The sequence below is a fragment of the Callospermophilus lateralis genome, unplaced genomic scaffold, assembly GCF_048772815.1.
Source record: "Callospermophilus lateralis isolate mCalLat2 unplaced genomic scaffold, mCalLat2.hap1 Scaffold_116, whole genome shotgun sequence".
NCBI lineage: Eukaryota > Metazoa > Chordata > Mammalia > Rodentia > Sciuridae > Callospermophilus > Callospermophilus lateralis.
The window spans coordinates 1,454,868-1,466,223 of record NW_027511893.1 but is presented as its reverse complement, the minus strand read 5'-3'; the positions used below and the strand labels follow the sequence as shown (position 1 = coordinate 1,466,223).

At 35.6% G+C, this 11,356-nt stretch overlaps 1 pseudogene; it reads left to right on the top strand.

The window, feature by feature from the left end:
• Positions 1-7,530: 7,530 nt before the first annotated feature.
• Positions 7,531-9,336, top strand: LOC143386497 (TNF receptor-associated factor 4-like; annotated as a pseudogene).
• The last annotated feature ends 2,020 nt before the right edge of the window (positions 9,337-11,356 follow it).

Genomic DNA, 11,356 nt, shown 5'->3' with positions numbered 1-11,356 from the left:
TTCTTGTTTTTTGTTATTCTGAGAAAGGGTCCCACACTCACAGTCTAAGTCAGAGAAGGAGGTACACAGCAGAAATGACAGATATTTTGCCCTCTGCATTCTACAAATGTGTCTCATTTTACATGTTAAAGCTATGTAATGTATCTGAAAGTGTGTGTGTCTGCACATATGTGCTTGTGTGTACAAGAAAACCAGTATTTATATTTTATTTTCTTTTGATCTTTGATAATTAGATTTGATAATTTCAATTTGATAATTAAATAATTAATTTTTATAATTTTCATATATTATAATCTTTTTTTATTAATTGTTCATGACAATACAATGATCTTGACATATCATTCATTTGAATCAAATGGGGTATAATTTCTCATTTTTCCAAGTACACAGGTTTCAGAATCACGTTGGTTATAGAGCCACGTTTATACATACAGTGATACTAGTGTCTATTTTATTCTGCTGCCCTACATATCCCCCCTTTAATGTCCCTCCCCTCCCATCACCTTTATCAACCCAATCTAATGTGCACATTTCTTTTTTTTCTCACATCATCATACATGTATTTTCTATAATGATGAGAGTCTCCTTCCATTTTCTGTGCAATTCCCCTACTCTCTCCCATTTCCTCCCACCTCTCTTCCCTATTTAGTGGTAATCTTCTCTCATGCTCTTCCTCCCTACCCCTATTTGAGTCACCCTCCTTATATCAGAGAAGACACTTGGCATTTGTTTTTAGGGATTGGCTATCTTCACTTAGCATAATCTGCTCTAATGCCATCTATTTCTCTGCAAATGCCATGATCTTGTTATTTTTAGTGCTGTGTAATAGTCCATTGTGTATAAATGCCACATTTTTTTTATCCATTCATCTATTGAAGGGCATCTAGGTTGATTCCACAGTATAACTATTGTGAATTGTGCTGCTATGAACATTGATGTGGCTGTGTCCCTGTAGTGTGCACTTTTTAGTCTTTTGGGCACAGTCTGAGAAGGGCAACAGTTGGGTTAAATGGTGGTTCCATTCTCAGATTTAAAAGGAATCTCCATACTGCTTTCCAACTTGGCTGCACCAATTTGCAGTCTGACCAGCAATTTACAAGTATAAATTTTTCCCCACATTCTCGCCAACACTTGTTGTTGTTTGGCTTCATAATGACTGCCATTGTTACTGAAGTGAAATAGTAACTTAGAGTAGTTTTAATTTGCATTTTTCTGATTGCTAGAGATGATGAGCTTTTTTTGTGTGTATTGGTTGATTGATTGTATATCCTCCTCTTCAAAGTGTCTGTTTAGGTCCTTGGCCCATTTGTTGACTGGGTTATTTATTTATTTTTGTGGTTTAACTTTTTGAGTTCTTTGTGTACTCTAGAGGTTAGAGCTCTATCTGAAGTGTTAGGGTTAGGGTTAGGGTTAGGGTTGCATTTTGTAACAGAAGCCCTTCAATATATCTATGTGATTTCCTTCATTCTAAGACTTCATTTGGGAATTTCAAATCTTATTCAAACAATGATAGGCTATATTTTTAAGAGCTGCCAAAAAAAATGATAAATTATGTTGAAACCATTTGAAGATACTTCTATAATATGTAATTATTTTAAATCAGCACAAAAATTCCAACAATGAAATATCTGTTTGAAAATAAAAAAAAATTAAAGATAGCCTCTTGCTTTCATTGGGTGTTATTATTGTTAGAATTCCCAATTTATGGCATGTTGGTTTAGGGTTTACCTTGTGGTTTTTTTTTTTTTTTTTTTTTTGGTACCACAGATTGAATTTAAGGACATTTGACCTCTAAGCCACATTCCCAGACCTATTTTGTATTTTATAGAGAGGCAGGGTCTCACTGAGTTACTTATGGCCTCACAGTTGCTAAGGCTGGCTTGAACTTGAGACCCTCCTGTATCAGGCTTTTGAGCCACTGGGATTACAAGTGTGCACCAGCATGCCCTACTTCCATAGAGTTTTAATGAACTTCTTAAATCACAGTAAAACCTTGCATGCCTATTTTAAATATTGCCTCAACCTTATTCTTTTATTTAGCATTTTGACCTAAAAAAATCCAGGAGAACAAATCTAAACTTTAAAGACTATGCTGCAGTCAAATAGTTTTGGCAATAAGAAATAAGTTTTAACATACAAATTACAATGTAATTTAATAACTGATATATATATATATATATATATATATATATATTTATGTATACATATATACATATTTATGTATATCAGATATATATATATATATATTTATATATATATATATATATATATATATATTAGTTTCTTAGCTTACATAAATATTTTTTTCAGAAAAAAAAGAGAGAATCAGATTTGAAGTGCTTGAGAGTCATGAATTTGGATGACCATATTAAAATAAAATAAAATAAAATAAAATAAAAGTTAGTTGTTATGCATGCTACAAGTATAAGTTGTTCTTATTAGTCCTTACCAGAAAAATGAGATAATTGACCATTATACAAAACAATGATAAATAGTGTGTAAATGTAGCCACAATGTAAAAGGATATCAATTAATTTCCCATAATTTCTGGGAGATAGTTGTGTTTATTATTTCATTATTCATAAGCTAGTTTACTTAAAACTTAATCTAATATTTTGTAGATTTTTTGTGGAACAATATTTGGCCATATCATGCTAGCCTTAATAAGAGAGCTTAAAAAGCACTCTTCTATCAAGAGACAAAAATATGTCTTATTAATCACATTAGAATGCCTTCAAAGGTAAAGGGAGGAAAGGAGAGAAAAAATGTGCTATAGATAAAGAGTGATCAAATTATTTTTGTGTGAATCTGTGGATATTAAATAATTAATTCCACTATTATGTATAATTAAATGCACCAGTAAGCATTTTTTTGAAATAATTTCACTTAAAAAAGGAAATAAAAAGAGAAAGACAGGAATGGGAATTCTGTCAATCAACATCATTTTTTATCACATCAAATTCCTGTGTAAAGGAATTGGGTGTCATATTATTATTTTCACCATAACATGCTTTCTATGTTCAGTAATCTATTTCTGACCTTGTTTGGGGAATTAATAAGAGAACAACTTTTATACAAAGACCACTCTACATGGTGACACTTATACAAGAGTTGAAAGTATTTTCACACATTTCTCATCAAGTGCACACCTATAATGAACCAAATGCTTCCAAAATTTTGGTCATCACTTCTGAGAAGAAATAAATTACAATTAAAGAGCTATATATTTTTTCGAAGTCTGAAAATCAGCATATAAAAGATCTTACGTTTGAAACTGCCTCTCTTTTTTGCTTCTGCCCCACTATGAAACTCTTAGCCTGTATGCTGAAAGTCTTCTGTGGACAAAAAGCAGCATCACCCGTTTTCTGTGGTTTATGGCCAAAAGCCAAGACTGACCTAGTAACAGTAAAGCATTTAAATACCCTGTCATGACTCTGTCATTAGTTTACATTTTGCCCTCAAGAAAAGTATAAATTTTTTTAGGAAAAAAATAAAATCAACTGGATTCTTGTCATGTTATTTACATTTATCTTTCCACACTTGCATTACTGTCACATTGCTCTAGATTCTAGTGACATTGCACCACTGGTGATTACACAAGTGTTCTTACTTATTTCATTGTCTTCATGCCCCTCTTCTCTCTGTGTCACAATTTCTCCTTTTCATTCAGGTGTTACCTTACATATTAATTCCACTGAAGTACCTCAAACACTGAAACAAATTTGGGACTGAAGTCTCTTCTAAGGGTTCCAGTAGTATCCTGTTTTATCCCTGTCATAATGCCAATGACTCTGTATTGAAATCAACTACTTTCCTGCTTTTCAAGCTATGGTATATGACTGTTGAGTGGTGTTCATTATCATTTTCATGTTGTCATCCCACTGCTTGCCAGAATACCCTAGAATATGGTTGTCAAATTCATGCATAAGTGGTGGAAAATCAAAAGATCTGATACACAGTCATAATGATAATGTTGTATGAAAATATGGGTATATTGCTTTTCATAGTAATTTTGTATTGTGGACATACATATCAATTTTCCATTCTTATGAGCAATGAAAAGTTCTCAACTTTTTTACTGATTCATGATTATAAAATCTTTGAGACAACTTATAATTCTTTTTCTCTCCACTTGCTACAGAATTTGAATCTTGATTATGGGAGCTTCTGCCTGAACACTTACTAGTAAGCCCAGACATGTTCCACTTTTGAAAAAAACCATAAAGATATACAGAGATATTAAGAAAAAGCATAAGAAGAATAATATTGTGTTTTTCAGACAGTTGATATAATATTTTTATTGTTTGATGAAATGTATGATGTGAACACTTTATTGAAAAGGATGTATCATATATATAACGAAATTCTCAAAATATGAAGCTTTATATACATCTGTAAGAAAAGTTGAAGTGCATGTCCAAACCAGTTTTTATTGAGATGTTTTTAAATTGTCTAAATGCTAACATTTAAACTTCATTCAACAAGCAAATGGTCAACACTAATTTGGTAAATCTAAATATCGCATTAATGATAGATTATATGTATTTAAAAAATGTGTCCCTGAATATGAATCCAGAGATTTAGGTAATATTTAGGTAAATATTCCATTTACTATATTAACTATATTAATATATATTAATATATATATTCCATAGTAAATGGAATATATATATATTCTATTTACTATATTAACTATATTAATGTATTAGAATTATTATACTTCCATCAAACATAGAGCCTTTCAATTTTTATAATTTTAATTTGTATAAATTTAATTTTTATAAATTTAATTTTTAAGACGTTTCTAATAAAATCAGTATTTGCTTAATAGTTTTTTTTTCAAATTTTCTGTTTGTTTATACAATCTTGGAAAATAATAGTGAAGTTTCAGATTCTAATATAATGTACTTTTGTTCACTGAATAATTTTAAAGTGAATTGCTGACATATGCTGTCATTTATGATATTTTTAGTATTTTCTACAGATCAGAACATGCTAGATAACTACAATACAACCTTCATTCATTATCAATGATTTTTCAAATATTAGCAACTAACAGAATACTTGTTAATCATATATGTTTTATAATAAGGTTGTATTGTAGTTATCTAGCATGTTCTTATTGAAGTAAAAACTAAATATATCATAGATGATGTCATATGTCATCATTTCACTTTAAAATGCTTCAATGGACAAAAGTACTTTAAATTAAAATGTCAACTTTACTAATATATTTCAAGATGTTATGAAAAGAAAAGGCAAAAAAAAACATTAAGCAATTGCTTTTCCTCAAATCAGTAATAATACATTCTATCATAATGCCTTTAACCACTTAATCCTCAAATTATTTTCATTCATTGCTAGTAGTATGATATTGTCCTTTATAGCAAAATATTTCATTCAGAGCCATGAAATGAAATTAATTGTTGTATTTTATAGATGCCTTCAGGTTCAAATCGTTCTTAGTCTCTTCTTTACCTTTGCATCTTTTCAGGGGGAAAGCATGTAGAATGTGCTTAAGATGGATTTTTTGGTTTCTTTATGATTGGAAGTAGATTACATGTTTTTTTGGCAAGAGTATCATAGAATCAATTCTCTGATTTTCTTTTTGAGTCACATCATGTGACATATAATATCCTCACTACTGCTCATGGTAATATTGGTTATTAAGGTGGTATTTGCAGTATTTTAATTTGTAATTAATTTTTTTTGTAGGGAGAGAGTTTGAGACTATAAATATCTTTGTAATCATCAACCAATATTTTTTTTATTTAATTATACCTATACAGATTTACGGTTTATTTTATTGAGTATGTTGTTACTTTTTAATATTTTAAAGAAATATTTTTCTTTCAGATATATTCTGTTTTGACAGTTTCAGATTTATAGATGATTTATAATAGCAGAGCAAAGAATCCATAGGAAATATTTCTCAAATGTTACTATTTTATTAACTTGTTTTATCTCTTTTTCTCCATTTCAAAAAAGGTACATAATAAGAAAATTAAATTATGAATATCTACTCTACAAACCTTATTCAAAATTTGTCAGTTATTTCAACAATTGTCTTTGAACCAAAATCAATCCAATTTTGAGAAATTTTAGTATCACTATTCACTGTGCCCAGTGGTCTCATTTTTTTCTGCATCTTTAATCTGGGACAATAGTGAGTTTTCATGGGCTATTTATAATATTTATGATTTTGAATGCTGTATATCAGTAGTAGTTTTTTAAATTTTCTTTCAATTTAGAATCATATGATATGTTCTCATGAGTGGATTTAGATTTTGCCATTACAAGAAGAACATCATGCATACAATGCCTAGTTCTTACACTAGAGCATATTCTGGCAGCACTGACAGACATGGTAACAAACTATGGTTAGCCTCTAGTAATGGTGGAAAACTTGTAGGATCTAGAGTTAGCCTCTACTTAAAAGTAAGCAAATATTTGGGGCCTCAATGACACAGACACAAGAAACTGTGGAAGGATGTAGTGTCACTTTGTTCCATCACTGGTTATTTTTCACAAATTATTTGGTTAAGAAGTATCTGCCAGGTTGTTCCATGATAAACCTAGTATTTATATACCCTTTGTATTTCATAAATATTTCGGGTGGTGACACTTTGTGACTTCATAAATATCTGTTTGGTCCTTAAATTTTCATCCATTAAAATTAATATTTTATAGATGATTCCTTCTTGTGTCAAATGATTACTATGTGGTGGCCATTTATAATTTTTTAAAATTTGATTCTACATAAACAAATATAGTAAAAGCAACCATAAGTGGGCAAGAAGATAAAGCTTATAATTTTGGTACTCACATGCCTATATATAAACAGCTGCTGCTATTTAAAGCTGATTACATATCTTTTTGATGTGTTCCCATTTATCCTGTAGTACTTTTCAGTTTCTCACAAAATAAGGTGTTTCATGCACATCATTTATTTTTTTTTTTTTTTTGCTCCAGACCTGTAATTAGCCATTTATCCTATAAAGTCTGTTCTCTGTTGGAGGAGGAATGTCTGACCAGTATTTGTGATGGTTGTCATTATTGCATTTGGAGCTTTCCTGTTAAGGACAGTTATATATATATATATTCTTTTTAATACTCTTTTAGTTGTTAATGGTCCTTTATTGATGTATGGTACTGAAAATCAAACCCAGAACCTCACACATGCTAGGCAAGTGCTCTGCCACTGAACCATAACCCCATCCACAAATGTGCATATTTCATATAGAAAACATGCAAGAACCTTTTGTATATATCCTGATTTTGCATGTATATATTCATATAAAAACATTTATACTGATATACTATATATGCATATGTAAGAAATATTCTATTTAAAATTTTCTTATGAATTAGAAATAGTCCAAATATTCTTGAAGAATTCTGTTTTTATGTCTGTAAAATAATGTAGCATGCAATCATTTTTTAAGTGAAGAGAGATTTATAGACTATATAGTATTTCAAATATGAAGCATATATAAAACACTTAGTTGCTTTGGGCGGGGCTGCGAGTCCATGCCACCAGGGGCCACCACGTGCCCAGCCCCGCTTGCCGGTGTCTGCCACTCTCCCGCCATGCGCAGCTTCCACTACAACTTCTTGGAGAAGCCCAAGCACCGACTGCTGTGCCCTATGTGCAGGAAACCCATGTGCGAGCCCCTGCAGGTTTCTACCTATGGCCACCGCTTCTGCGAAACCTGCCTGCAGCAGTTGCTCAGGGAAGGAGTCTTCAAATGCCCTGAGGACCAACTTCCACTGGACTATGCCAAGATCTACCCAGACCCAGAGCTGGAGGTCCAGATGCTAGGCCTGCCCATTCGCTGCATCCACAGTGAGGAGGGCTGCTGCTGGAGTGGGCCACTTTGTCATTTATAGAGACACCTGAATAGCTGCAGCTTCATTGAAGTTCCCTGCCCCAATCGCTGTCCTGCCAAGCTGAGTCACTGTGATCTGCCTGCAAACTTGCAACACGACTGCCCCAAGCGGTGCCTCAATTGCGAGTTCTGTGGCTTTGATTTCAGTGGTGGAGCCTTTGAGAGCCATGAGGGTATGTGCCCCCAAGAGAGTGCGTACTGTGAGAACAAGAGTGGTGCCTGCATGATGCGGTGACTACTGGCCCAGCATGCAACTTCTGAGTGCCCCAAGTGCACCCAGCCTTGTACCTATTGCACAAAGGAAGTCAATAGGTACAGAGTCACCAGTACCAGTGCCCAAGGCTGTCTGTGCCCTACTCTAACCAGGGTGGCATGGGCACTGTGTCACAGGAGGATCTGCCAAATCATCTGACGGACAGCGGTAGGACTGCCTTGGTGCTATACCCGTTCAAAGACTCTGATTGCATGCACAGGGTCAGATGCCCCTTCTTCCTGTTAACCCTTCTTTAGGCCATGAAGTCCTGAATGAAGGATAGGGTTCCTGGGAGTTTAGTTCTTTGAGGTCCTTCCCCCTGATGTCCGGCTACAGGTGCTTCCTAGCACCCTGTCTTCATCATGGAGAGTTGGGCGCCTTCTACCCCTGTGTCTTTCCCTTTTGGTAACAGTTCTCCCTTTCCTCATTGCCTGGAACTTTGCCAACAGTGCCCTAAGCTGACAATGGTGCAGCATGTGGAGGAGAGTGTGAAGCCACCTCTGGCTATGATGTGTGCCCTGGTGAGCCAGCAGTGGCAGGAGCTGCAGGAACTGTGTGGAGAGCTGGAGGAACTATCAGTAGGAAGTAATGGAGCGCTCATCTGGATGATTGGCAGCTATGGGCAGAGGGTTCAAGAGGCCAAGCCTAACGTTGAGTGCTTCAGACCAGCCTTCAAAATACATAAGTATGGTTACAAACTACAGGTGTCTGCACTCCTCATTGGCAACGGCAGTAGTGAGAGCACATATCTCTCTCTGTACATTCATGTGCTACCAGGCACCTTTGACAGTCTCCTTGAGTGGCATTTTGCCTATCGTGTCACATTCTTCCTGCTAGATCAGAGCAACCCAGGGCTTGCTAATCCATAGCCTTTCATTGAGACTTTCCACTCTGACTCAAAATGAAAAAAAATTCCAAAAGCCAGGCACGTGGTGAAGCTCCTTGGATGAGAGTTCTCTGGGCTTTGGATATCCCAAGTTCATCTCCCACCAGGATATCCGAAAGGGAAACTATATGCAATGTGATGCAGTTTTCATCCGTGCCTCTGTTGAACTGCCCAGGAAGATCCTCAGCTTAGTGCAGAGGTTACAGGCTCAAGGGGAGAAGGGGGTATGGATGGGACATGACTTATCAGGCTACTGGTTGAACCTGGAGAGGGGGCTGGACCCTCTTTCAGCTGCTTATGCTGCCTAGGTTGTTACCCTGTTCTCCCCCTACCACCACCACCCACAGGTGCCTCCAATTGATGCTTCAGCCCTGGCCCCTGCTGGAAGCAGGTCTATGGGATTCAAGGGCTGGAAACAAATGATCCTAGGACCTATCTCCCCTCCTGGGCATGGCAGGTAAGCCTTGGTGCCACCCACATTCTACCTGGACTGAGGTACCTGCTCATGTGCTATGTCCCAAGAGCCATAGGGGGAGGGGTTGGGAAGGGAGGTGCAGTTTAATAAATCTGTCTTGGGATTGATTTTCTTTCCCCAGCTGTGTCCCTTCTGGTTATTTATTTCTTTCTCACCAGGAAGGCACAAAATGGGAGCTCTAATTTTTAATAAATTCTGAATTTTATTTATTAACTTGGTTCTGGCCTGTCTCCTCCGAGTTAGTTAAGGCCCTGGGAGGTTGGGGCTAACTATGCAAAGGATCACTGAGAGAAGCAATGCTGCCACAATGACCACAAGATCAGCTGCCCTGCTTTGTTGCTGTCTGGTGGGCACCAGGGGGAACCACAGCAGGCATTGGAAGAGACCTTTTGCTGCCTCCTGATGGTTAAATAGGAAAGGTGCAGCATAAGGCTGGAATCCCCAGTTCTTTACTCACCCAAAATTGAGTACTATGTCATAAGCAAGCCCCAACCTCAGACCTCTGGTTTTGGGGATTGAACCCAGGAACACTTTGTTAATAAGCTACATCCGCAACCCTTTTTTATTCAGAGGGGTCTCAGCTGCTGAGGCTGGCCTTGAACTGTGATCCTCTGCCTCCTGAGTTTTATCATCAATCCAGGCTCCTGCTGACAACTGCCATTTATTTAGTACTTTCTGGTATAGACAATGCCATTAACTTAATGCAAAATATTTCTTTCCATATAGCAGTCAAGTTAAATTAATTTTTACATCATAGTTAAAGGACCTGTCTATAATGGGCCTTATTGAAGTTAATGAGACAATACATGTTTCTGACACTTATTGTAAGTGCTTAACAAATGTTAACCCAACTGGAGCAAGCCTACACATGGGGACTGAATAGAGGGGTCTTCAATGTACAAGGCAAGCTAGGGTCGTGGCTCAGTCATAGAGCACTTGTGTAAGACAGTGGGTGTAGAGCACTTGTGTGAGACACTGGACTCGATCCTCAGCAACATAAAGAAAACAAAGGTCTACAACTAAAAGAAAAAAAAAGAGACACAAGACACTTCAACTTTTTTGTCTATCCTTCATATAGGCCTCAGTGGCCACCTGCAGTGACCCATACTTTACTAGCAAGGAACATTAGTGAATTATCAGTACTCTTTCAGCTGGTCTAGGACAGGGCTGAATTTCTCTTTTTCTACTGGTGCTGGGTATCTTTGTGCATACTACCTATATGATTTACTGAGCTACAATTCCAGGCCGAAGATTTTTTTAAAACTAGAAATATCTGGAAATGTAGCTCCAATTCTGACAGTACAATTGGGCTTGCATTTGGCAAGTTTCTTAGCTACATGGGAATGAATTCTGCTCAATTCTAGATTTTGTTGAAATGATTAAATTAACTAATAAAATAAAAATAAAATAAAACACTGAGTGTGATAAAACATTTTAAGGTTATTTTATTCTAATATTTCTAAAAATTTGCCAAGATGTAGAAAGAATCTTACTGCCATACTCACACTCTACCTGGTTACCTCAATTTTACTCATAATTAGATTTAGATTTTTATTACCAGCAGATAAATGCTGAAATATTTGACTCCCAAATTAACTAGAATGCTGTTGGGGATTGCACATAGGGATCCATGTTCCAAAAACCTTTCAATATATTTGGTGGTATTAAAATTATATCAATGGATTTTTCCAAAATATTTCTTCAGAGGACCATATCATGAAGATTTTTGGCTGTGTGGACCAGAAGTTCGCTTCAATCATAGCGTAAAACTGCAATATATAGTAACTTAATGCATGATGGCATTCCAATAAAACTATATTTTTCAGGAGAAGGGGGTGTAACTCATTGGAAGC